This window comes from Stenella coeruleoalba (assembly GCF_951394435.1).
Source record: "Stenella coeruleoalba genome assembly, chromosome: 8".
Lineage (NCBI taxonomy): Eukaryota > Metazoa > Chordata > Mammalia > Artiodactyla > Delphinidae > Stenella > Stenella coeruleoalba.
This window is the reverse complement of record NC_137154.1, coordinates 15,227,153-15,253,812: the sequence shown is the minus strand read 5'-3', so window position 1 is coordinate 15,253,812 and position 26,660 is coordinate 15,227,153. Positions and strand designations below refer to the sequence as shown.

General features: G+C 49.1%; 1 long non-coding RNA gene across 1 annotated transcript in view; it reads left to right on the top strand.

Annotated features, from left to right (window-relative positions):
• LOC307190795 overlaps positions 1–26,660 on the top strand; it is a 119,625-nt gene that overhangs the window by 28,006 nt on the left and 64,959 nt on the right. The window contains exon 2 of the long non-coding RNA XR_013829542.1: positions 5,640–5,721. This is a non-coding gene — a long non-coding RNA (uncharacterized lncRNA). The remainder of the gene's footprint in view (positions 1–5,639; positions 5,722–26,660) is intronic.

Genomic DNA, 26,660 nt, shown 5'->3' with positions numbered 1-26,660 from the left:
GAGTCCTTGTGGTCACAGAACTCAGAAGGATGGCTGGTCCACTTTGGGTGGCTAGAGTGGAGGAGGGTTGGGGAGAGATTTCTAGCAGGAGCTAGCCAGGAAGAGGCTCATCATTGAGCTGATCACCTTCCTCCCTCTCGCCTTTCCTTGCTGCCTCTTCCAGGAAGCCTTCCCAGCTCTCCACCTCCTCTGAAATCCTACTGACTTGGGATTCTAGGATATCAAGAGGCTCTAAATCAGTCACCTTCAACATCATGTGGAAACCTAATATATAAACGATCAGAAAGACCAGCTGTTGTGAATTAAGTGGTAGGATGTATACATGGGGTGTAGACTCCATCTGTTCTGAATGTGGACCCCTAAGGGAGAGAGGGAAGGGCCCTGAGGAGTATGGGCCCTGTGGAACCGGTGGTCATGGCCACTACCCTTTTTACAGAGAGTATCAGCAGGTTCTACTTTACATAATTCCTGGGGCTTCCAAGGGCCAATTCTGTGCTGAGCACCGTGGGAATCACTTATAATCCGTTAGCTCATCTAATCCGCAGCTCAGGCCAGTGAGGTAGGACTGTGATGGCCCATACTTCGCAGGTGAATAACCTGAGGTTTAGTGGGTTAAGGAACTTTCCCAAGGCTCCACGGGCGGCAGCTGGCCTAGCCGAGATTCAAACCCAGGCCTGTGGAATAGGCCACAGTCCTTGCCGCCATTTGATGCGGAGGGTTCCCACCTACCACCTACCCTGCTGCACGTTGCAGAGAGGCAGCAGGCTCTAGTGGGGGATTCATCCCCTCCAAAGCCCACTAACAGGTGACCATCCAAATGCTGCTACACTGTCTACCTGCCCTGACCCTTCAGCCATTTTCGGGTTCTTCCAAATGGCATCTTTTCAGGGGAGCATGGAACTTCCATCAGCAGTTGGCCTGTCCCAGGCCTATTGCACACAGCTGGCAAACCAACTGCCCCTCAGACCGGAGCTTGACTCAGACACAGGGAAACTTTGGTCTCCTTGTGGCGCTGTGCTTCACCGCCTGCGTCAGCCAAGGCCAAGGCAAGAGGTAACTCTGACCCCTCCTTCCTGAGGCCTCAACTTGTAGCTCCACAGCTAGAGTGAGTGTTGAAATGGGGTGGAGCTGGGGGCTGACCGTGTTTGACTGAGTGGTCTCTGCTAGGATCCATAAGGGACTAAAGCAAAGTACATTCATAGATGCAAGAGGCTCAGCTTCTCGGGGTCCAGAGAAAATTACACAAGTAGCTGAGAGTTGTTCCCTCTCTTATCTCTATTAACCTGGTTTTGCTTTCCCACTCTTCATTTAACCCATTCTTTTACAGATATATTCACCTTCCAACTGTCCTGTTCATTTCTCCATTTCTCCATCCATCCATCCATGCGTCCATCCATTTCTGCATGCCTCCATGCATGTATCCATTCATTCATCTTTCTATCCCTTCAATTATTCATCCATCCCTGAAACCAACTACAGCCTAGTTCCTCTTTTTCTCTTCTACCATTCCGTTCTTGTATAGATCCATTCTCTACCCATCCATCTATCTATCATAGCAACTATCCATTCATCCCACTATTATTATCTGAGTCAGGAATTGAGACATCATCGCCATCTTTCAGGAACTCATGGAGCCCAGAGAACAGTGATTAATCATGGCTGTGGAAGTCTGGGAAGGTTTCTCAGAGGAGATATCGAAGGAAGGTTTTACAGGATGAGTAGGAGTTTGCCAGGTGATTTGGGGAGTGTGTGTGGGGCTGCAGTTCAGGGTTAGGAAAGGAAGAACGGACTTGCAGGCAGAGTGAACAGCAGCGAGTTTGGCCTGAGTGTGTTGGTGGGGCGTGTGAGTCCAGATGAGTTCAGCTCAACTGTTGGGTCTGTGCGTATTGCGAGGACCTGAAGATGGGCCTGAAAAGGCAACTGCGGATCAGATGACAAAAGGCCCTGTGTATAGACAAAGGGAGGCCAGGGAACCCACTGAAGCAGGAGAGAAAGACATTTATGGGCTCAGTCTGACAGCAAAGGAGAGGGCAGGTTGGAAGGGACAGCTGCAGGCTGGCGGTCCAGCAGGAGCTCGTTTGCAGCAAGCAGATAGGCAACGATCAGGCTGAGCCCAGGCGGGGCTGGCAGGGGCAGTGAGGATGGAGAGGCAGGGATGATTTGGGAGACATGGGATGGTAGAGAAACATTGACTGGGAGAAGAGTGAAGAGTCTTTGATCTGGGTGTCCCGTTACACAGGGGTGCTCTGTTCTAGAGTAGGAATCATCAGGGTAGATATTTAAGTCTCTCATCCGGGTCCTATCCAGGATACTGAAGTGGCTATCAGAATTTTTCTTATAAATTGAGGGCTGGTATCCCCACCCAGTGCAGATTTGCTTTGATTGGAAGAAAGAAGGGGAGGAAGAAGGTCTAAGCTTTGAACTAGACCTTGCAAAATGGGCGCACCTGGCCAATATCACTAAGTACCACTGATTAAGCTCTTACTATATATTTCATGGATTCGAAGGCACACTTTTTAAAAATATGTATATTTTAAGGTCTCTAAAACCAGGATGCATCAAACAAAAAGTGACATGTCATAATTAGTTTAACGGGCAGTGTCTTCTTTTTCTTAGAAGTCCGTATAATAATGGTACGATTATAACCCACGGAGTCTTACATTCAAGAAATAGGGTATCGTGTGCCAGGCTCTCGGCTAAGTCCTGTGTATACATTCCTCACGTAATCCTCACAGCCTCTTAGGAGGCATCAGCTGTTGTTAACCCTGTTTCCCAGATGAGGAGTTGAGCACAGAATAGGAAGGTCATTTGCTCAAGGTCACAAAGCTAGTTAGAGTTGGACTCAGGATCCCAACCTGTGCCACTTCAAACCTGGGGACGGCGGGGATCTTTGTACAAAAGCAAGAGCAGGTCTGGGGCCAGAACAATGGGGGCCTCTCCCTTCCACGGCACAAGACAGCCGGGTCAACGGCGACCACCATCACCCAGCCCACCACCTTTCAACGCTGCCTCTTGTCACCCAGCCCCAGTTCCCGTCTTGGCCCTAAACCTCGGGATTCTTTTCCCCCCTCCTGGGAGGGCTCCGGGCCTAACATCTGTAGTGACCTCCCTCCCCCACGGAGAGGAGGGGGCTGGAATGAGATCTCAGGGGAAAGGGGGAAGAAATTCGAGCGCAGCTGGTTTTCCTCACACAACGCAGATCTGCTTAAATGGGAATTAGGATTAGTGCTGGATTTTGCCTCTCCTGGCAGGCTGGTAATAAGCCAATCTCCTCTCAGTCTGCAGGAAGGCAGAATTCCACTGAAGATGGGAGCCGGCTTCAGGCTCGGGAGTGCGAAACCTGAAAAGTAATTGTGTTAGTGACGGGTCTTGCCCGCACCGCCAGATGTGCAGCCTTCGGCTCCTTCCCCGGCGTGGCTGCAGCCTTTAATTTTGTTAATGGGTAACATTCTCCCAGGCTGCGTGGCTGACAGGCACACTTGACATTAATACGTGTTCTTCGCGGTCCCCAGAGCTCATAAAAGCTCATTATCAGTTCTGAGCCTGTAAATGTAGTTCCCGGCTCAGGTGGGCCGGGAACTGGGAGATGCTCTGGGGGGAGTGGAGGGGCGGACCTCTGCGTGAGCCAAGAAATAAACTCCTCCCTCATCCGGGGATGCGACCTCCCAGGCCACCGGGAGGGGAGCAGAAAAGCAACTCTGTAGGCTGAACCCTGGGTTCAAATTTGCATTCAAGCAAAGGGGCTCCTGCCCTGCTATTTGAGGGGAGTTGATCCAGTATTTTGGGAAGGCAGTTTGCCAAATGTGATGTGTGCAGAGCCTCTGCCCGGCGGTCCCACTTCGGGGCATCCGGGCTTTGGAACTGCATGAACTTTTCCACACATAAATGTGGGCACCGAGGGGACCGTTGCCGCAAAGTGGTAATGGCCAGAGATGGAAATATCCACGTATCCATGGTGGGAGAGGTGAGTGCATTGTGGTCCACGCTTCCCATGGGATACTGTGCAGCTGTGAAAAAGACTCCAGAAGATGCACGTGTGCTCACTCGCAGAGGTAGACATGGTATCACTGATAACTGGGGTTGTAGAACATGCGAGGTAAGATCCCATTTGTGTAAAAAATTGCCACTGTCTGCTTGTGGGCCCCCATGGGCCCATGCTTCTGCACACATGTACACACATGTGTGATTACATGTAATATAGCCTACAACGTCATATTACAAAGATTTTGCAGTGGGTTTATCTGTTAAATAGAATGAACGAGTATGGACAAACTTTCACTTTTATAGTTAAAAATGAAAATTATATTATATTATATATCTTCATCCATATGTATATGCACGTGTGTGGATACGGATATGGCTGTATATGTATACGGATGTGTATATGCATCGTGAATTCCTCTGACTAGCCTTAGTCTGGCCCATGACACTTGAGGTCCCTTGGGCTGACACTGCCTGGGTGGACGTCTGAGGCAGAGATAGCTAAATAAAGCGAGATCACGTCCTCTGGCCAAGCCCTGTTCCCCATCAGTTAGCAGGGAGTTCTGAGAACTTCTTACGTGCCCGGGGGCACTGGTGTTGGGATCTACAGGGTCGACCTTGAACTCATGGCTCTCCTGATTGCTCCTCTCCCACCATGGAGATGCCCTTGCAAGGGACTTGACTTCCCACGGACCTGAGTGTAGCCCTGGCCCTGCCCCTTTTCAGTGGTAAGACCTTGGGTGAGTTAATGCCTCTGAATTCACCATGGTCCTTATCTCTAAAGTGGCCACACTTTCTCATGGAATTGTTGAGGGCGTCGGGATTAGTGTCATTGTCATTTGAGACAATATGAAAGTTGATCAGGGCTGCTTCTGTGCCGCCAGGTTGTGGGGAAGGGAAGGACGGGGTTGCTTAGCCCTCCCCGCTCCCATTCCGCTGTGAAGTTTTGCCCTTTTGTTACTCAGCTGGGTTTGTGAACAAGCTGGTCCCCTGAGACCGGCCTAAGCCTTGGCTGACAGGTACGTGGCCTGGACATGGTGAATTTGATCCTTCTCCCGTGACCTGGGGGCTCTTTGTCAAACTGACGGAGAGGAGGCAGGGGTCGGGGGAGAGGCTGGACTTCTCGCCCCTGCACTCGGGCTGAGCTGCTTTTCTCACCACCAAAGATTTCTCCACATATTACTTCTCTCTTCACGGATACCAGGTCTTGAAAATCTCCGTCTGCCCCAAAGCCTGCATTCATTAGGCAATGATTAATTCGCTTTTGCATTTTCAAAATGACTCAGAAAGCCTTTTTTCTGCCTGAGGAAAATGGAGTTCCCACACCAACATGATACTATTCTAGCTAGAAGCAAAGTGATCCAATGTGTCGCTGTGGTTACGGCACGCTCCGTCTCATCACAGGGACGTTGTGCAGGCTTCCTGATTTTGGAAGACTGAAAATACGCCCCAGTCCCTAGGCTCTGGGGATGCCATCCTGGGACCCTCTGTGGGGCTGGGTGCTTGCTTCTGTCTTTCTGGCCACGGGGCCTGTGGCTTCTGCACCTTCAGAGATGGGAGGAGGGAGCGGGTGCACAGCTGGACGAAGTGGCCCCCAGAAGCCACATGCCCCCCACACTTGCTTTTTTAAAATATATTTCTCCCTCTTTTCCTTCTAGAGTTTATCCTGAAGCTACCATCAGAAAGAGACTTCAAGAGAATCTTGACACCCCTGAAAGGAAAAGACACCAGTTGAAAGAGGTATGATTGGCGACATGGGAGTGTGGATCTTAACGTATTCAAATAAGAGGGTCTAATCTTCTCTCTGCTCCCTGCCCCTCCAGACTCTCCATTTCTGAGTGAGAAAGCTCTCAGCTCGTGCTGGAGGGCAGGGCAGGCAAAGGGCGGCTTTTCTCTTGTCCTCACCCCCAGATGTTTGCTCGGGGCTGGGGAGCGAAGGTGAGGGGTGAGGAGACAGAGGCTGATGGGGTCTCACCAGACTGGGTGCCACCCCACTGACGGGGCCGAAGGTCATGCTGGGTCCTGAGTCGATCCAGGAAGTGAGGGTTGAAGGGCTGGAGGGAGTGAGCCCTCCAAGGGAAAGCAGAGCTCCTGGGGGGACCACGGAGGGTCCCGCCTCTGTCAAGGACCCCTGCCACGCCTCCCCTTCCTCCGCACCCACCATGGTCTTGGGATTGTGGGAAGGAAATGCCTTCCTGGGGTGATTTCCAGCCCTTCCCTCACCCCATCCCCTCCCCCATTCCAGGACTGTCTTTTTGGATAAAGTTCAAATCCACAAGGACTAGGACCAATCACCAAATTCCATGACGGAATTGGGAACGGAGAAGCCTTGGTCTGCTTCTTGGGCTCTGGGAGCTTCTTGGGCTGCCCACAATCCCAGGACTGGTGACGGGCTGGGTCGCCTCAGGGAAGGTTCCTGAATGAGGAGCCAGGATATCTGTCCTCTGGCCCAGTCTGTGGCACCATTGTGCCTCTAGAGCCCTTACAAGCCATTTCCCTCATTGGACCTCATTTTCGCATCTGTAAAGTGGGGCAGCAGTGACTTGAATCTCTGTTCCAGCCCGCAGGTCCTCAGTTGCTGAGGTCCCAAGACCAGGGCTGAGCTGGGGGAAGGGCAGATTTGGGGGCAGCGGGGAGGCAGAGATGGAGGTGGGGCTTGGGCATGGCTGTGGAGAGGAGAGGGGATTTGAAAGCTCTGAGGAGATTCGATTGCCAGTCTCGAGCAAAGGATGACTCAGAGCCTCAGGGGAAAGACCACAGGGTCTGAGGTGCAGCTGCGACTGTGTTTGAGTCCCAACTAATGAGAAGAGCCAGATTAACCAACACTGACTGAGGGCTTCTCCGTGCCAAGTGGAGGGCTATGTGCAAACCCTCTACCAGCAGCCCTGTTATCACCTCCATCTCAGGGAAGAGAAAACCAGGTCTCAGAGAAGTTAAGCGACTTGCTAAAGGTCACCCAGCAGTAAGTAATGTGGCTTACTTGAAGCCCCTCCCTGAGCTACCCAAGCATTCTTGTGCATTTTGCTTACCAGCTCTATGACTTGAATCTTAAGGTTAAAAAATCCTTGAAGCTAAATCACCTCTCCGAAATTCATTTCCTGAAAAAGACATGGAAGTGAGTTCTTTCCTAGAATTTTTTTCTTAAACTTTGGGCTCTTCGTAAAATCTCTGTGAGTCTTGATTTTCTGATCTCTGAAATGGGAACATCGCACTTATTCATGGGGTTGTTTTGGGGAGAAGATGAGATGAGGGGGCTGAAGAAATCTCCCCACACCCTCCCTCCCTACAGACCCCCTCCACCGGCCTTCCGCCTCCTGGGGCTGCTGTGAGGGTGGATGGCGTGTACCCACGTTAAAGTGCTGCGCCCAGCCGCCTGATGGTGTTTGCGATTTCAGCTGCCTCTGGTGCCCATGGTTGGGAAGCACCGGCCACTTTCTGACTCACTGATCTGATATTCACCTGGTCTCCAAGTTCATCCTCTTAACTTTGGATGTGCCCCCTGGCCGGCCGGGATTACTTTAGGCTGGAATCCAAGGCAGGGTGGCCAGGTCCTAGCAGCAGATAAAACAGGGCCACGTCAAGGCCCACCCAAGAGGTCAGTGGCAGAGGAGCAGCGAGGCCAGGGCCTGGGGGGCTTCTCTCACTCCCTCGACAGCGTCTGTGTCCCACAGCTCACCCTGCTCTGCCAGCCTCCTGGGCCATAATCTACATTGTAAGCCTCCTGGCAGCAGCCGCCCTGGTCCCTGCAGGAAGCTCTCACCTTATCACAGAGCCTGGATCCCACCAGGTTTTCTTAATCAGGAGAAGGCACTGAAGCGAGTCAGAAAAAGCTTAACTTCCTCGGGATGTTTCTCCATCAGGGGAAGCCGTGGGCCTCAGACGAGAGGAAAGAATCTCTTTAAGTACAGAAAAAAGCAGCAAGGGGGCCGTCGTTCTTGTTTTACCTTCAGCAGGGCTGCTGAGGGGGCAGAGTAATTTTGCCTGGCCCCTGTTGTTAGTCAGGAAACAGAAATTATAGAGTCACAGGGAGAATCCAAAGATGAGTGTCAGCGACGGGCAGACAGGCGTGAGCTGTTGCGGGAAATGTTTGCTGGGGGCTGGTGGAGGCTGAGTCGAAGCTCTGCCCTTCAGTAGCTGTTTGACTCCGGGTGAGTGCTTTGATTGCCCAGAGTCTCAGTTTTCTTATCTATAAAATGGGCAAACAGCTTGCACACCCCACCCCACCCCCAGGTGGTTATGAGGGCCAGGAAATCACCGGCTAGATGATCCTGTGTGCTTTGAACGAGGGGAGCCCCCTGGAATAATGTGGGGAGCCTCCCAAGGTGACCTCCTTGAAAAGGCTCAGGCTCTTGGGATGTGAAAGCTGGGTGTTTGTGACCACACAGTGGGGTTACCCTGGAGACACATACCTCTCTCTGTGCGTGGTCTAAAAAAGGGCTGAGATGAAGGGCCTGGCTTGTGTCAGCTCTCTGTTCTGACACCGCTGGGGCATGGGGCCATCTCGGGTGTGAACAGCTCTCCCTGAGCCTTTATCCCATGGTTTACACTTCACTCCTGGTGATCTTTCCTGGGCCCTTTCTGTAGGTAATCCCTGATCCCCCCACACCCCAAGAGGCAGGGAGTAATGAGCTCTTTTTAAGTGAGGACAACTGGAGTTCAGAAAAGTGGTAAATTATTCCAGGGTTCACCTCTAAAAAGCAACAAGGTTAGGACCCAAACATGGGGCTCCTGCCCTAAGGATAGTGTATTTACCATAGCCACCCACGGCACCCACAGTGCCCGCAAAGGCACCCCTCCACACCTACAGAGGTGCCCTGTGCGTGTCCATAGGGACTCCCCACAGCACTACAGTGGCTCCCCATGGTGCCCATAGAGCCCCCTAAGTCATTCGTGAAGCACCCCCCAGGAACTCACAGCATCACCCCATGGCATTCATGGTGGTCCCCATGTGTCCCCAGAGCATCCCACATGCCTGCAGTGACAGCCCACAGCTCCCATGGTTGCACTGCTCCTGCGTTCTCCACCCAGCCTTGCATGGAGTTTGGAGGTCAGGCAGAAAGGGGAATCCCTTGATGTTTTTGTCTCCCCAGCCAGCCCTCTATAGCAGGCTGAGCAAATGAGTGAAGGCAATTTTTAGGAGGCCTCTAGATGGTCCTCCTGCTGAGATCTGACAGTGGGAAGCAGGTGGCTGGTGGGGGTGGGTGGTGGTGAAGGAGGCCTGGCTGCCGCCACAGCGGAGCCTGTACCTACTTACCTGTTTTTCCTTTTGTTGCTTGTACTTTTGGTGTCATAGCTAAGAATGCATTGCCAAGTCCAAGGTCATAAAGGTTTACCTCTGTGTTTTCTTCTAAGAGTTTTAAGGCTTTAGCTCTTATATTTAGGTCATTGATTCATTTTGAGTTAATTTTTGTACATGGTGTGAGGTAGGGGTCCAACTTCATTCTTTGGCCCGTGGGTATCCAGTTACTCCAGGACCACCATTGAAGAGACTGTTTTTCCCCATTGAATAATCTTGGCACCCTTGTTGAAAATCCATTGGCCATAGATGTGTAGGTTTATTTCTGGATTCTCAGTTCTCTTCCACTGGTCCATATATCTATCCTTATGCCAGTACCATGCTGTTTTGATTACTGTTGCTTTATGTGTAACTTACGGAGAAGTATTAGTATATTTTAAAGCTCCCCAGGTGATTCTAATGTGCAACCAAAGTTTTTGCACTACTGGTGTTTAGAGGAAGATGAGGCACAGTTAGGGAGGCTGGTTGAGAGGCTGCTGGAATGATCCAGGACAGTGCAGGGTGGAGAGGATGTGGCCCTGAACTAAAGCTTCAATCGTGGGGGTGAAGAGGCCATGATAGAGTTGAAAGAGGTTAGCGAGGGAGACATCCTGATTCTCCTTGATTCCGGGAAGGCTTTAGAGATGCCAAAGGTGAGAACGGAAGCCAGTGGTCCAGGTGAGCTTGATTAACCTCTTACCCACCCCAGTGTGATTTGGAGGAAGACCTGAGTCCCAGTCCAGCTCTGCTCCACTGTGTGACCTTGGGCAAGTTGCTCAACCTCTCTGAGCACCTCCATTGCCTCTGTAAGGTGAATTGATATTCTCTGCCTGCTCATTCAGAGGGTTGGGTATGGGTCAAGCGGGTCAGCTCTGCAAAGGCTGGAAGGGACTTAAAGGCCTTGACAGATCCTTGGCAGAGAATGCGTGGCAGATCCTCCACCCCAAAGTTCCTGCCAGGTGGTTGTCACTATCCGCCCAACCAGGGACTTGAGGCTCATAGCCTCCAACGCAGCCTATGCTGCCTTGGGCCGCCTTGGGCTGTCTCTGACAGGTCAACATGCCTCCTTGTGCTGCACTGAGATCTATTTCCTTGTGCCTTCCATCTTCTTGCCCCAAACCTGCTTTGTGGGGCTGAAGGGAGCAAGCATCACCCCTTTCCCTCCGGCCATTCTCCTGTGTCCCCACCCCACAGCTTCTCATCTTCTGGGTGCAGGGTCGTAGTTACCTCTGCCTCCCTCTGAGGATGCAGGTCGAGGTGCTCTCTGCACTTCTTGCTCTCTTGACCCTCTTCTGGGTGGACTCTGGCCTGAACTTGGCACTATCATAGTTCAGCCCTCAGAGCTGAGGCCAGAGCTCCAGCTGTGTTCTGAGTCCAGCCAAGGTGGGTGAGACCATCATCTCCCTCAGTCCAGAACTTTGATGTCTATTCATGGAGCTGACGTGGCGTTGGGATCCAGGGATTCCCGCATCCTGTTTGGACTCAAGCTCCCATCTTTTCGTTGACCAAGTAGAAAAGGGATTCACTCTTGCTGCTTACATCACATTTCCATGCATTATTTGTAAACCATAAGGCAGGTTAATCCAGGAGGGAGAGCACAGCTTTGGTATTAGATGAATTTCAGGGCTATTTCTCAGCTGGGGCAGATGAACTCAGTGTACTCTCCTGTTAGATGAAGATAGTCATTACAACTGCAGGCTTCATGGTCAAGATTAAATGAGGTGATGGATATCAAGTGTGTAGCCCACTGCCCAGGAAGGAGACAACATTCCAGGAAGTGGTGGATCTCATTACCTGTGTCGTCCCAGTACCACCCTTCCTTTTTGTCCAATTCTGACTGATGGCGCACAAGCCCTGAGTTTAAGGGCAGGAAGGGGTAGCAGCCCCAGGCCTCGTCTCCCTCCTGGCTTCCCCCTCGCTCTCTGGGACACGTGTGTGAGGGGACAGGGTGACAGGTTCTCACCACCCCAGTTTCCTGCTTACTCAGCTCAAAGTCTGCCAGAACCTTCTGGCCTGGGGCCAGCCCTGTGTCCATATGTGACTCATGACAGCAACCTGGTCCTTCTCTGCCTTCTAGGATATTGTCCATCCCAAACCTTTTCCTTCTTTTGTTTTGCAAGTTGTTTTAAATTTGCACAAGAAGGTTCATCCCAGGACCACACACCCATTGTCCCCGATGGGAAGCCCAGCCAGTGGAGCTTATTCCCTCCGAGCTGCCCCCTCTCCCTCACCTGGTCGGCTGTGAGAGCAAGGCCAGACCACCCCCTCACTCTGTGGGGTGACCACTACTTAACATCATGGAGAGATAATAATAAGTCTAAACTTCCTCTTCTAAAGAATGAGCAAATCATTGTTTTTCTGTTCATGCAGCAAAAATTAGCAAAACATGCCCTTAAATGGCTTTTTTTTTTTTTTAAGTAATGACCTATATCCACATTGTGAATCACAGCTGAAGAACTTTCAAACAGCCAGATGTGGCAAAGAGGGAGGGAAAAGAAACCCCATTTTCAGATGCATGTCAGCATCAGAGAGGGGAAGTGACTTGCCCGAGGTCACACAGCTATGGAGTGGTAGAGATGGGCTCAGTCTGTGAGTCTTCTGACCTGGACTGGTGATCATTCTGCTGCACCCAGCTGCGTCTTTTATTAGTTAAAAGTGTAAAATAATGTATTTTAATTTATAGCCTACAAATAAAGGAAGAAGTCCAAACTGGCTGACAGTGATGTTTGGTGGCTGTGTTAGTATATTATCTGAGAAGAAATGAATGGGGCCGTTCCCTGTGCTTTGGGGTTTGCCGAGCTGTCTTCCCTTTCTGGGCCACGGTCAGGGCTAAGTTATGAAAGAAAGGCACTGTGGGATGGAGGAAGGAGATCGGGCTGTGGATTCTGAAGCTTTTTTTTTTTTTTTTAATAGACTTTATTTTCTAGAGCAGTTTTAGATTCACAGCAAAATTGAGGGGAAAGTGCAGGGAATTCTCACGTTCTCTGTCTCTATATACATCCTTACGCACATGTACAGCCTCCCGCACTACTGACATCCCGCACCCAGTGGCACATGCATTACAATTGATGAACCTACATTGACACATCGTTATCGCCCAAAGCCCATAGTTTATACTGTGGTTCTCTGTTGGTGTTGTACATTCATTCTATAGGTTTTGACAAAAGGATAATGACATGTATCCACCATTATAGTGGATACTACTATAGTGGAAACTACTCATACAGAGTATACTATATACTATATACATACTACTACTATATATATACTACTATGTATATACTATATACAGACTACTATAGTGGAAACTGCTCATACAGAGTAGTTTCACTGCTTCACCAATTCATCCTTCCCTCCCTACTAAGCCCTGGCAATCACTGATCTTTTTACTGTCTCCATCGTTTTGCCTTTTTCTTCATGTCATAGTGTTGGAATCATACAGTACAGAGCCTTTTTAGATTGGCCTTTTTTCACTTAGTAATATACATTTAAGGTTCTTCCATGTCTTTTCATGTTTTGATAACTCCTTTTTTTCCCCTATTTTTTTTGTTTGTGGTAAAATACACATAACAGAAGTTAATGTTTTAACCGTTTTAAGTGTACAGTTTGGTGGTATTAAGTGCATTCAGATTGTTGTGCAACCGTCACCACCATCCATCATCCATCTCCTTTTCATCTTGTGAAACTGAAACTATACCCATCAAACAATACCTCCCTATTCCCTTCTCCCAGCCCCCGGCACCCCCCATTCTACTTTCTGTCCCTGTGATTTTAACTACTCTAAGTACCTACGTAAGTGGAATCGTACATTATTATTTTTTTTTTACTGCTTACTTCACTTAGTGTAATATCCCCAAGGTTTATCCATGTTGTAGCATATGTCAGAATTTTCTTCCTTTTTAAAGCGGAATAATATTTCTCAGTATGTGTAAACCACATTTTGCTCATTCATTCATTTGTTGATGGACACTTGGATTGCATCCACATTTTGGCTATTGTGAATAATGCTAAGGTCATTTCTTTTTAGCACTGAATAGTATTCCATTGTCTGGTTGTACTACAGTTTATTTATGCATTACCTACTGAAGGACATCTTGTTTGCTTTCAATTATGAATAAAGCTACTATAAATCTTCTGCAGGTTTTGGTGTGGACATAAGTTTTCAACTCATTTGAGTAAACACGAAGAAGCACAACGGCTGGATTGTACAGTAAAAGTATGTTTAAATTTGTGAGAAACTGCCAGACTGTCTTGCAAAGTGGCTACACTGTTTTGCATTCCCACTATAACAATGAATGAGAGTTCCTGTTGTTCCACATCTTCGCCAGCATTTGGTGTTGTCAGAGTTTTGGATTTTGGCCATTTTTATAGGTGTACAGTGGTACCCAATGTATGCAATTCCCTGATCACATATGGTGTAAAGCATCTTTTTATACGCTATTTTCCATCTGTGTATCTTTGGTGAGTTGTCTGTTCAGGTCTTTTGTCATTTTTAAATTGGGTTATTTGTTTACTTATTGTTGAGTTTTACAATGCAAGCTTACAAATTTACAAGTTCTTTGCATATTTTGTATAATAGTCCTTTACATATATCTTTTCCAAACATTTACTCCCAGTCTGTGGCTTCTTATTCCCTTGACAATGTCTTTCAGAGAGCACAATTTAAAATTTTAAGCAAGTCTAGCTTATCAATTATTGCTTTCATGGATTATAATGTTGTATCTAAAAAGTCATTGCCATACCCAAAGTCATCTAGATCTTTCTCCTGTGTTATCTTTTAGGAGTTTCATAGTTTTGTGTTTTACTTTTAGGTCTGTGATCCATGTTGAGTTAATTTTTTATTGGTTATAGTATCTGTGTCTAGATTAGTTTTTTTTGCATGTGGATGTCCAGTTGTTCCAGCACCATTTGTTGAAAAGACTACTTCTTCTACAGTGTATTACCTTTGCTCCTTTGTCAGAGATCAGTTGACTGTATCTATGTGGGTCTATTTCTGTGCTCTCTATTCTCTTCCGTTGATCTAGTTGTCTATTCTTTTGCCAATACCACACTGTCTTGATTACTATAGCTTTATAGTAAGTCTTTTTTTTTTTGTGGTAAGCGGGCCTCTCACTGTTGTGGCCTCTCCCGTTGCGGAGCACAGGCTTTGGACGCGCAGGCTCAGTGGCCATGGCTCACGGGCCCAGCCGCTCCGCGGCCCGTGGGATCTTCCCAGACCGGGGCACGAACCCGCGTCCCCTGCATCGGCAGGCGGACTCTCAACCACTGCGCCACCAGGGAAGCCCCCTATAGTAAGTCTCAAAGTTGGGTAGTGTCAGTCTTCTGACTTTGTTCTTCTCCTTTAATATAGTGTTGGCTATTCTGGGTCTTTTTCCTCTTTATAAAACTTTAGAATCAGTAGCTGATAACCACAAAACAACTTGCTGGGATTTTGATTGAGGTTGTATTGAATCTATAGATCAGGTTGGGAAGAACTGACGTCTTGACAATATTGAGTCTTCCTATCCATGAACATGGAATACTCTCTAATTATTTAGTTCCTCTTTGATATCTTTCATCATAGTGTTGTAGTTTTTCCTCATATAGATTTCGTACATATTTTGTTAAATTTCTACCTTGTTTCATTTCTTTTGGTGCCAATGGAAATGTATTATTATTTTGTTAAATTTCAAATTCCACTTGTTCATTGCTTGTGTATAGGGGAGCAATGGACTCTTGTATACTAAACTTGTATCCTGCAACCTCACTTTGCTGTAAATACTTATTAGTTCCAAGAAGGTTTTTTTTGTCATTTCTTTTTTTTTGGGGGGGGGTGGGTACGCAGGCCTCTCACTGTTGTGGCCTCTCCCGTTGCGGAGCACAGGCTCCAGACGCGCAGGCTCAGGGGCCATGGCTCACGGGCCCAGCCACTCCGCGGCATGTGGGATCTTCCCGGACCGGAGCATGAACCCATGTCCCCTGCATCAGCAGGCGGACTCTCAACCACTGAGCCACCAGGGAAGCCCCTTTTTTTGTCATTTCTTACAGATTTTATACGTAGACAATCATGTCATATGTGAACAAAGGCAGTTTTATTTCTTCCTTCCCAATCTGTAAAATTAAAACACCTGTAAAAATTTAAAAAGCTTCCTTCCCAATCTGTGAAAGTAAAGAAACCCTATGTCTTATTGCGTTAACTAGGACTTCCAGGACAGAACTAAAAAGCAGTGGGGAGACTTGTCGCATTGCTCCTTAATGCGAGAGTTTCTAGTTTCTCACCATTAAGGATGATGTTAGCTGTAGGGTTTTTGTAGACATTCTTTATCAAGTTGAGGAAATTTCCCTCTATTTCTGGTTTTCTGAGAGTCTTATCATAAATGAGTATTGGATTTTGTCACATGCCTTTTCTGTATCTATTAATGTGATCATGTGCTTTTTCTTCTTTAGCCTTTTGATATAATGGATTACATTAACTGATTTTTGAATGCTGAACCAGTCTTGCATACCTGGGATAGATCCCACTTGGCCGTAGTATATAATTCTTTTTATACTTTTTTCATTTCTGTTTGCTAATATTTTATATTTTGTTGATGATCTTTGCCTCTATGTTCATCAGAGGTATGGTCTGTAGTTTTTTTTTCCCAGAATGTCTTTTTTGGTTTTGGTATTAGGTTAATGCTGGCCTCATGGGATGAGTTAGGAAGTATTTTCTCTGCTAATATTTTCTGGAAGAGATTGTTGCAAATTGGTACACTTTCCTCCTTAAATGTTTGATAGAATTCACCAGTGAACCCATTTGGGCCTGATGTTTTCTCTTTTGAAAGGTCATTAATTAGTGATTCAACTTGTTTAATAGATACAGGCCTATGATTGTTTATTTCTTCTTGTATGAGTTTTGGCCAGTTGTGTCAAGGAATTGGCCTATTTCATCTAGGTTATCAAATTTATGGGCATAGAATTATTCATAGTGTTCTTTTATTTCTTTTTTCATGTTTGTGGGAACGATAGTGATGTCCTCTCTTTCATTTCTGATATTAATAATTTGTATCTTCTCTCTTTTTTTCTTAGCCTGTTTAGAGGCTTTTTTATTTTTATCAATTTTCTCAAAGAACCAGTTTTGATTTTATTGATTTTTCTCTATTGAGTTCCTCTCCTTTGAAGCATATGTTTTAATCTGTCACTATCTGAGGGATCTTGAGGGTATACCCCTTCTATTCTCTCAGTTTCCACATCTGCAGAATGGGTATTGCGGCAACAATACTTAGCCCAGTGTTCTTTGAGGGCAGATATCAAATGTGAGTCCACATTCATTGATTCAATAAGTATTTGTTGAGCCCCTACTATGTACCAGGTTTTGCTCTCCATTCTAGGAATATCATAGTGAACAAAAGAGCGAAGTCCCTGCCCTCATGGAGCTTGGCTTCTAGTTGCAGGAGACAGAGGTCAAACAAGCTGAATGTCAGGCAGTATTAGAGGCAGGGAGTGGCCAGGGCTGTGCTATTTTGCATAGCGGGTGCTTGGAAGGCCTTCCTGATCAGATGTCATTTGAGCAGAGACCTGCAGGCAGTGAGGAATGAGTCTTGACTTCATGTGGGGGAAGAGCCTTCCTGGCAGGCAGGCAGCTGGCATGTTGGAGGACCAGCAAGGAGGCCAGGGTGCTAGAGGGAAGGAGGGAAGGAAGGAGAGGCCAGGAGGGAGCTGCCAGCTAGGTGAGGACTTTGGATTTTGACTCTAAATGTGATGGGAAGCCAGTAAACAAGGAAGAGACAGGATCGAATTTACATTTTACCAAGATCACTCTGGCTGCAGGGTGGAGGACAGACCACAGGGGACAAGGAGACAGGGGTGGAGACTGATGTTAGAAGCCAGGCAAGAGATGAGGTGATTTGGAAGAACAAATTGGTGGTGGAGGTGCTTCGAAGCCAAAACATTCACCGTCTGTTTTGAAAGTAGAGCTGAAAGACTCACTGATGGGGTGGAAGAGAAAGAGAGGTGTCAAGGGTGACCGTAGAGTTTTGTAAACGGAGGAGCCCGGGTGGCTAGGCTTTGGAGGAGTCTAAGGAGAACGTACTGAGTTCCCTTTTGAGGCATTTTAAGCTGAGACATTTATCCATCCAAATGGACGTGGCAAGAACATGGATGGAGATACAAACCTGGAGTTCAGGGGTGAGGTCCGGGCTGGAGAGACAAATTTGGGAGCCATCAGCTTATAGAGTATTTCAAGCCTTAGTGCTTAATGAGATCCCCTGGGTGTGAGTGTGGATGGAGAAGGTGATTGGGGAGTGCACGGTCTTGGAAGACCTGTAGAAGGTGCCCACTGGCTGCTACCTGGAGCTGCCCTGAGGGTGGCCCATCCAGGACACCAGGGTGAACAGATATTTTTGCATTGTCCTGGGGACTGTTCCAGAAGAGAAACCAGCTGCAAGAGCAAGCCCGGGCTTAGCCTGCCCTGAAGGCGGGCGTCGTTCAGCTGTCAGTGACCGACATAAAATAGAACAGGAGCAGCAGGACATACCTAGGATATTCAACACCTGGGGAAGATGGCTTTTAAACACCTGTCATCCCTATACAACAAAATTATTTTCAGTAACAGTGGTGAAATAAAACCAATTCTAATAACGGCCAGAAAAGAAACAGTGAAACTTTCCCTTTAGTGGACTTCGTATATAGAACCAGGCCAGTCAACAAACAAACAGACATTACAGTGCAAAAAATGGGGGAAAAGGTAATGGGTTCATACTTGTTAATTACATTAATGTATATTTTGAAAAAAGAGAAAAATACACAAAGTTCCAAAAGAGTGAACCCCACAAGGTTGGGAGAATGAACAGAGGTGGCGGCCTTGGCGATAATCCGTCTCTGTTTCCTCATCCTTAAGTCACTGCGCTGTCATTGCCTGGTTAAAATCTGCTATTTAACTGTGAGAATATCTGGTGGCATAGGGACTGGAACTATGTTCAAAGAGGACTCCAGCGTTCTGAATCCTTATTCTCACAATGAACGTGTGTAGCAGAATTGGCTTGTGTTGGGGAATAAGTGGGTGTTCTCTGAACTAATGTCCATGTAAACACAATGTTTATTAAAGGTCAAGTAATAAAAATGTGCTCATTTGAAGCTTCCACACGTATTATTAAAACTCAGCTGTGATTACAGCAATTGTTTAGAGCCTGGAGCAACAGGACTTTTTTTTAAGGCAGTATGTTTTATCATTGACATTGTTTAGAATTGTCAGCTTTCAGTCGGTTTTATGTTTGTTTTTAAATTCCCTACAGGCAATTCATCCCCTATGGACCCTGCGCAGACCGCTCCCACTACCCCGCCCTTGGGAGATGTTTCCACGAGGGCTGTTGGGCGATGGAGGGGAGGGGGCGGGGGACCCTGAGGGGAAGACCCTGTGGGCTGGTCCCGCAGTATGGCCAGCTAGTTTGCAGGTGGGCATAGGTGCAGAAAGGCCTTCCAGGTGTCCAGTACACACTGAAGAGGGAGGCAGGATGGAGCCTGGTGTCCTGGGGGACCCTGAGTAGGTTGGCATTAGGCTCTAGTTCCTAAAGGCCACCCTGGTTCTGCGTACCATCTGTGCACAGAGTTTAGTATTACAGAGGGTCGGGCACCGAAAGCTTCATCCGTGGGTGACGGTTTGCCCTGGTGGATGTGAGGCTACCTCCCTCCCGGGGACACATCCAGGCCTGCCCAGTGGGATCCCTACCCTCTCTCCCTCCCTTTCTCTCCTTCCCTTTCCCTTTCGGCAGAGCGGTCCGTGAAGACGGCCGTTCTAATGAAAAATCTCATAAATACCAGGAGAAAAGCATCCAGGACTTTGGGTTTTTATCTCTTCCAAGGCTCCCTGGAGAGCCTTCTTGGTAGGAAACGTCCCTTCGGAGCTGAGATTTTCTCCCGGGCTTCAAAGACGGGGCTCGCTTCCTAGGAACACAACATCTGTTCAAACTGAACTTGAACCGAGAGGCAGGCGCATCCCACCGGAGGGGAACAGGGCAAAGCAGGAGGGTGCAGAATCTGCTGTCTGTCTCTGGGGGAAGCTCCGCAGGCCCGTTCCTCCTTCTGGTGGTGCATCACCCTGCTGGGCAGTGGCTCTGGGTACACGCAGAGCACTGCGGGGCAGGGGGTCTGAGACCTGCGGCTGTGTACTGCCTGCGCTCCAAATAGCACCCACGCCCATGATGGTGGAGACCTCCTCAGCCAGGAGAGGGAGCGAGGAGACCCAGGGCGATAGAGTGGCTCCTCCAGCCTGGGAGGTCCCCTCGGGCCCCAGGAGCCCCTTTCCCAGTGCTGATTTCCCAGCTCTTGGCATTTGCGCCGACACATCCTCCCCCTCTCCCTCCCTTTCTTCCTTTCTTTTTCCCTCCATCATTCACTGAGCATCCAGTGGGATACAGGGATTAAAAATTCCCAGTCCTCGACTTCAATGAGCTCAAAATCTGATAGAACAACCTGATTCCTCTCAAAGCTAAGAAACGTCGAGCCCTTTGTGCGCTTGGGCGTGTGTGCCAGCGCACGCTGTTATTGTTAAGGCTGCAAAACAACATTACAGAGAGCTTGGAAAACGAAGGGAAGAGAAATCGCTCAGTGCCCCTCTCAGCACAAGAGGCCCATTCCTTTCCTGCTTTTGTTCCCACCCAGGAGCATGTTCGGCAAAGATGCCTCCAGAAAGTCCGCCGAGTTCGACTTCCTGCTTTTCTTTGCGCACCAGCTCCCGCTGCAAAACAATCGCGTAGTACTCCTTCCTGGACAGCACTGGGTTAGGGGCCCCCTCTGTGGGCATGCAGCTCGCTTCCAGTGTCCACCAATGTTAGATGCTAGATGCGTGCCTCCTGGAAACGGTCGCTAGGTTAGCAAATAAAACTACAGGACGCCCAGGTAAATTTGAACTTTGTATAGCCAGTGAATCATTTTTTAGTGCGAGTATATCCCATCAGTATTAGTCCCATGGACTATTTGGAACATAAGCTAAAACGTTATTTAGTGTTTATCTGAAATGCAAACTCTTCACTGAGCATCCTGGATTTTATCTGGCAACTGTGTGCCTGGAGTGTCTTGTGGCGTGTAGGCATTCAATGCTCCTTTATTTAACGATACAGAAAACTAGCTGCTGCTGTGTTTTCTTTCCTATTTCATGGGGGGAACACTCTCCCTAACTTGAATCTATCCTTTTTTGCTCTTGATTGATCGTGCCTCCCCGACAACTCTGATCACCACGGCTCTGTGGCTTAACACACTTGGAGGTCAAGGAATCCAGCCCCTGTGGTCCCTCCGAGCACATCCTTTCCCCAACCTTTTTCTGGAAGCTTCCAAGGACTGCAGATGTTTGGTTTGCTTTGTGAAGGGAGGAGGAGGGGCTGGTGGGAGGTGTGAATTAGCACTCCTCCTTGGGCCCGAGGAACTGCTTCCTCCAGAGCCCGCCAGCTCCTCTGGCAGCCACGGATATAGGCAGTGTACTCGCCTTTGCCCTGTTAGAGAGAGCAAAGGTTTGAGGATGTTGATACCGGGCTGCAGACCCATAGAGGTTTATGACACCTTTCTCTCCATCAATGAACTTATTTTTCATTCTAAGGCAGCTTCAGGGAATAAAAATATAAATCGAAGTGGCAGACAGTAAAGAAAGAAAATGATTGCAGAGTGGGAAGACAGAGTGATGCCTTGTGGTTAAATGGATTTTCTGTTTAACTGAGGGTTAAGTAGAAAACTCATTTTGATTCATCCTCTGCTCTTGCAAATCTTTCTGAAATGTATCAGGCTGCTCCCTGGTTTTCCTAAGTGCAGCATAATGACCATAATTGAATCTCTTTGCTGGCAGAGTATCCTGTGGGCGTCGGGGTGCGCTGTTGTAAATGTCAGTCCTCTAGGTGTGGCCAGGACTTGGGCTTTAGAGCCTGCGGCGTAGGCTGTGTTCTGTGCAGTGGCCCTTCCTTCACTTTCGCTACTGTCTCACACTGTCTTCCCAGCCACCCTGGGCTGGGGCTCAGGAAAGGACCATTTTAGAGATGTGGAAACTGAGGCCCACCAGGTGAAGGACTTGCTCCAAGTCACTCTGGCTGGTAGAGGAGCTGGGCCTGAAGCCAGTAGAGGTGGCAGTGGTGAGTTTGTCTGGATTCAAATACTGGCTCTCACTTCCTGGCTGGAAGAAGACCATTAAGCTTCATGAGCCTTGGTTTCTCCATCTGTGAATTGGGCATAATAGCCTTTCCTTACAAAGCTACTGATGAGATTAAGTGAGGTAATCATGTGGGTGGGCTGCATACCTGGGCCTTTATATATTTAAAAGAAAAACAGCACACACACTCCCTTACCCTCAAAAGTCCCACACACCCCGGTCCTGGGACCCTGCGTCCAGCTTCTTTCCGCTTTGCTGTCCTTCCTCCTCTGTGCGCTAGTCATTTTGCGAGAGTCCAGGGCCAGAATGTCTGGGTTTGGATCCTGACTCCATCTCCCACTCCCTGTGTGGCTGTATTTCTGGGCCTCAGTTTTACCATCTATAAAATGGGGATAATAGTAACCTGCCTCCTAGGGCTGCCATGAGGATTAAAAGCAAGAGAGCTTGTCCAGGCCAGTGCTGTGCAAGGATTTGCCATTGTCCTTCTAGGACTTGCTTAAGTGAGTCCAGGTTCACCAGTCTTTCAGGATTTGGTCCATATCCTGAGCACGTTAACAGGAGGGGGCTTTGGGCCCAAGCTCCCTCTTGGTGCCCCGGGAGCTTGCACGGTCAGTCTGGGGAGAAGGAAAGAGCCCCACTTTCTTCCTGCCATTGTCTGGCTTACGTTTACCCCTCCCCAGGTGCTCAGAGATGGACACCAAGAGGGAGCCGTGGTAACTTATGAGGGCCCTGGTCACTGGATGGAAGACTTCTGCCCTGACAGGGCCCCCTAACCAGAGGTCATTGCCCTCCAATAGCCTGTCTGTCTGAGGCCTTCGTGCTCCCTCTCCGTATGTCATGGATTTCTAGCATTTCAGGAAGGCATTTGTTTTTCTCTTTATCAAGGGATCCACTTGGAGCACAGAGGCCTGTGTGTGACCTCCGGACCCTCCCTGGGGTCAGGGTTGAGGGGTGGGGAGTACTCTTCTCCAAGCCAAACCCCGGCCAATGAGGCCACCTGTTCTGGCCTCTGGGCTGCTGGGTCCACAACTCCGTGGGCCTTGTAGGCAAATCTGCTCCAGCCCCAGAGTCATCAACGCTGACCCCTACCTCTGCTGAGCCCCCTCCCACTCTGGGACTCTTGCACGAGGGTTGTGGCTAACAAAATAGTCACTCTGGTATTTTAGGACAGGAACAGCAGCCTGGGTGCAAAGCCCTGGGTAGGCTGGTTTATTTATGCATTTATCTTTAACAGCAAGGCTGAGAGAAAGTGCGTGTTTTGTGAATATTTACAGGCAAATTACTACGGGGAGGAAATGAATTCATTCTCTCTCCTTTCCCACTGTTAACAGATCACACTGTGGTTCCCCACCGCCTGCCTCTTGAAACCCTCCCTTTCCTTTCTTGCAATTCCTTGTAGGCTTTACTCCAGCTCCAGAAGGGGCGGCCGAGGAGATGTGTCAGTATAATTCCCCATGCACTTATCGAGCACCTACTGTATTCCAGCCCCGGTTCGGGTGCTGCGGGTACTGAGACGAGCAGCTCACCCGCCGTCCCGGGCCTCTCTCTCAAGGGGGCACGTGAACAAAGAACAGCAGTGTCTGTTGGAGGAAACAGTTGCTTCGAGACCTGAGGGGGCAGGGGGATGGGCAAGATGGGCTCTGTCCGTATGACTCTGGGGAAAGCTGGGCAGAGGGGCTGCCTCTTGTCCTGGGCCTGGAAGGATTTGTTTTCTCAGCAGAAGGGGTAACTGGGGCAGCGGGAAGAGCACAGGGCCTTGGAGGTGTGAAGGACAGCACTTCCTGGGGGGCAGGGACATAGCACCTGTGGAAGGAAGCAGGAGGGGGAGCTGCCGAAATGTGGGTTCGGCCGGATTATTTCTGGTTTTGAGCTGGGGAAGGTACTGATAAGGGAAGAGGCGGCCCAGGGTTGCCCAGTTTCCAGAACTAGCTGGGCTGAGCCCGCCTCCCGCCTCCTGTGGTAAAGGACTAAGTTGGCAAATAAAGGCCTCTATTGAGAGATGGGAATTTTCGCCTCCCCTCCCCCCTCCCCTTGAGGCCAGGAGGAGCAAATATGAGGCAGATGTGCTGTCACTCCTCCCTCCCTTTCAGAGACATCACTGATTGATTGTGGCACTTTCGCTGGACACAGAATCCTCAGTAAAGCAAGGGAGGCGGGTACTTATAACAAGTGTAAACCAGCCCTCCTGGAGGAAGGTGGAGGCCTTACAGTGGACGGCGGGACCTTAGGGTAGCCTTGGCAATGGATTGGCGATGAGAAAATTGCTTCTTTTCTCCAGGCCTCAGTTTTCTCACCTGTGAAATGGGGACAGGAATGGCCCACTTGATTTCTGAGGAACTTCCCAGTGGCTAGTCAATATTTGTTCATCCACTCATTCATTCATTCTCTCCACACTGTGCACGTACCATGGCTGGCACTGGGGAGGGGGTTCCTAGGAACATACTGGTGAGTCAGGCAGCCAAGACCTGGCTCCAGTCCTGGTCTGAGCTGACGGTCCTGTGGTCTGTGGTTTTCAGAATCTTAAGTGTGAGGTCAGCTGTGACCAAGGACAGGGCTGGGGGCCTTGATTGTTCCAGACAGATAGCAATCTATGTGGCCACCTGTCTGGTGGCCAGAGGGCATGGGGTTCTCTTGGGACATCGGGCTTGGTCCCTGGGCCCACACACCAGGCATCCCCACACCGGTTGGTCAGGTGCCCATCAGGTCTAACCTGTGCACTGAGAACCTCGGCCCAGGCTCCGGGCCCTGCTGAGCCGAGGGAGGAGCTAGTCTGGTCACTGTGGGCCTTGTGAGGGCTGCAGGCTGGGCCCAGCCTGTATTTCCTGGGAGCCTGCCCCGGGATTGACCCCCTGGGCTCTTCTCAGCAGGGAGAACCTTCTATCTTCTATCGTGCTCACTTTCCTTCCAGCTTTATGTGTTCCTCCTCAACACCCCTCCCCAGGTTCCCTGCTGGCTGCGTCCTTAGTTTATCCCAGGTCAGGTGAAGGAAGACCAGCCCTTTATCCTCAGTATTCTGAAATGGGGCCAGGGAGGGAGCAGAGATTTCAGAACTGTCTAGGACCTCCTCTGGCCTGGCGCCCTCAGATGCTAAGAAAAGCACTATGCGCGCCTTTTCGCTTTTTGCATTCAGGGAGGGCCTTCCTTGACCTGCCATAGGCAGGAGGGAGTGGGGCAGGCCAGCTGGGGCAGATCCCAGGGACGGTTAGTGGGGGGCAGCAAACTTCCTAGGCTGGGAGCCTTTGGGATCAGGGCTGTGGTTGAAATGTGTTACCCCGGGAGCTGATGGAGCCCGCCACCGTGGTCTTGTTAAGACACAGATCCATTGCTTTCAACTGCCTCTCATGGGCACACACACCTGCCACACCCATGCCTTTGTGCTCACCGTCCCGCGCACAGGCTGACCACATACCTGTGCACCTACGACACGCCTGTGCACACCTACGCACTCCTGCACGTGCCTCTCCACACCCACCCCGGCTCCCACTTCCCACCCACGGCCTTCCTATGCACACTCTGTCCTTCCCACAGAGTTCCTGTCTCCAAACACAGGTCCTCCCTGCCCTGCCCCACTATTCACATGTGTGTGTGTGTGTGTGCGCACACTCACGCACGCACACTCACGCACACTCACGCACGCACAGGCGGCAACCAGACTTTTGGATGATCTTGCTTGTTTCTCAGCTCTTGGCCTGCAGAAATCTGGGTTATCCGGGACTCTTTTACCCGGGCACTAAGCCCAGCAAGAGCTCCGGGGAGAGTGGGAAAGTTGAACTGGGGACTAATCCTGGGCCCAGTGTAAGTGCCCTGTGAGGCTGGTGCGTTTCTTGACTCCTCCTGTTTCACACACCCATCCATCCGTCTATCCATCCCTCCATCCATTCATTCATTCACATTTTCATCCACCCAGTGATTCATTCCAGCACATACTGATAGCAGTGAACCAGGCATTCACCTCAGGGTTCTCAGGTTTGCAAAGGAGAAAATGACATGGGGACTTGATACTTGTATTTGGACCCGGAAATTCTAGAGTCAAATTTCTGCCACTTGCTAGCTGTGTGGCCTTGGTCTTGTCCTGTCATCCCCGAGCCTCAGTTTCCCCACCTGGAAAATGGGGATCATGGTGCCTCATCCCAGGAAGAGCGCTGGGCCCTGTGGATGGCAGCCGTGAACACCAACTTGGGGACTTCTGTATCCATCATTAAAACCCTCCTTGAGGGCTTCCCTGGTGGCGCAGTGGTTGAGAGTCCACCTGCCGATGCAGGGGACACGGGTTCGTGCCCCAGTCCGGGAAGATCCCACATGCTGCGGAGCGGCTGGGCCCGTGAGCCATGGCCGCTGAGCCTGCGCGTCCGGAGCCTGTGCTCCGCAACGGGAGAGGCCACAACAGTGAGAGGCCCCCATACCGCAAAAAAAAAAAAACAAAAAAACAAAACCTCCTTGAAAACTCTAATTTAGAAAGATACATGCACCCAATGTTTATAGCGGCACTATTTACAGTAGCCAAGACATGGAAACAACCTAAAAGTCCATCGATAGATGAATGGATAAAGAAGATGTGGTATATAAACATACAATAGAACACTACTCAGTCAGAAACAAGAATGAAATAATGCCATTTGCAGCAACATGGGTGGACCTAGAGACTGTCATACTGAGTGAAGTAAGTCAGAGAAAGACAAATATCATACGATATCACTTATAGGTGGAATCTAAAATATGACACGAACTTATTTACGAAATAGAAACAGACTCACAGACATAGAAAACAAACATGGTTACCAGAGGGGAAAGTGGGGGAGGGATAAATTAGGAGTTTGGGATTAGCAGATACAAGCTACTATATATTAAATAGATAAACAACGAGGTCTTACTGTAGAGCACAGGGAACTATATCCCATATGCTGTCGTAAACCATAATGGAAAAGAATATGAAAAAGAATATGTATAACTGAATCATTTTGCTGCACACCAGAAACTAACACAGCATTGTAAACCAATTATACAACAATTAAAAAAATAAATCAAAACCCTCCTTAAAACAGGGATGAAATGAGGTGAAATAAACTGCCTGCAACCTGCAAGCTTCCTGGGGCTGGAATGAGCAGTCCTGGTGTGTCTTTGGGCCTGCATGTGGAATGCCTACTTTTCAGCCATGGTTGGTCAGTTTCTATTTTTCTGTCCCCTTAAGAGAAAGCGATTGAGAAAGGACTGGCTTATCACACACATTAAGGAAATGTGAGGCTCTAGAGGTTTCTGCCAAGGGCTGGAGGACCAGCCAGAAACCGGTGGCTTCGTCCTCTTGCGGCTGCACCGGCG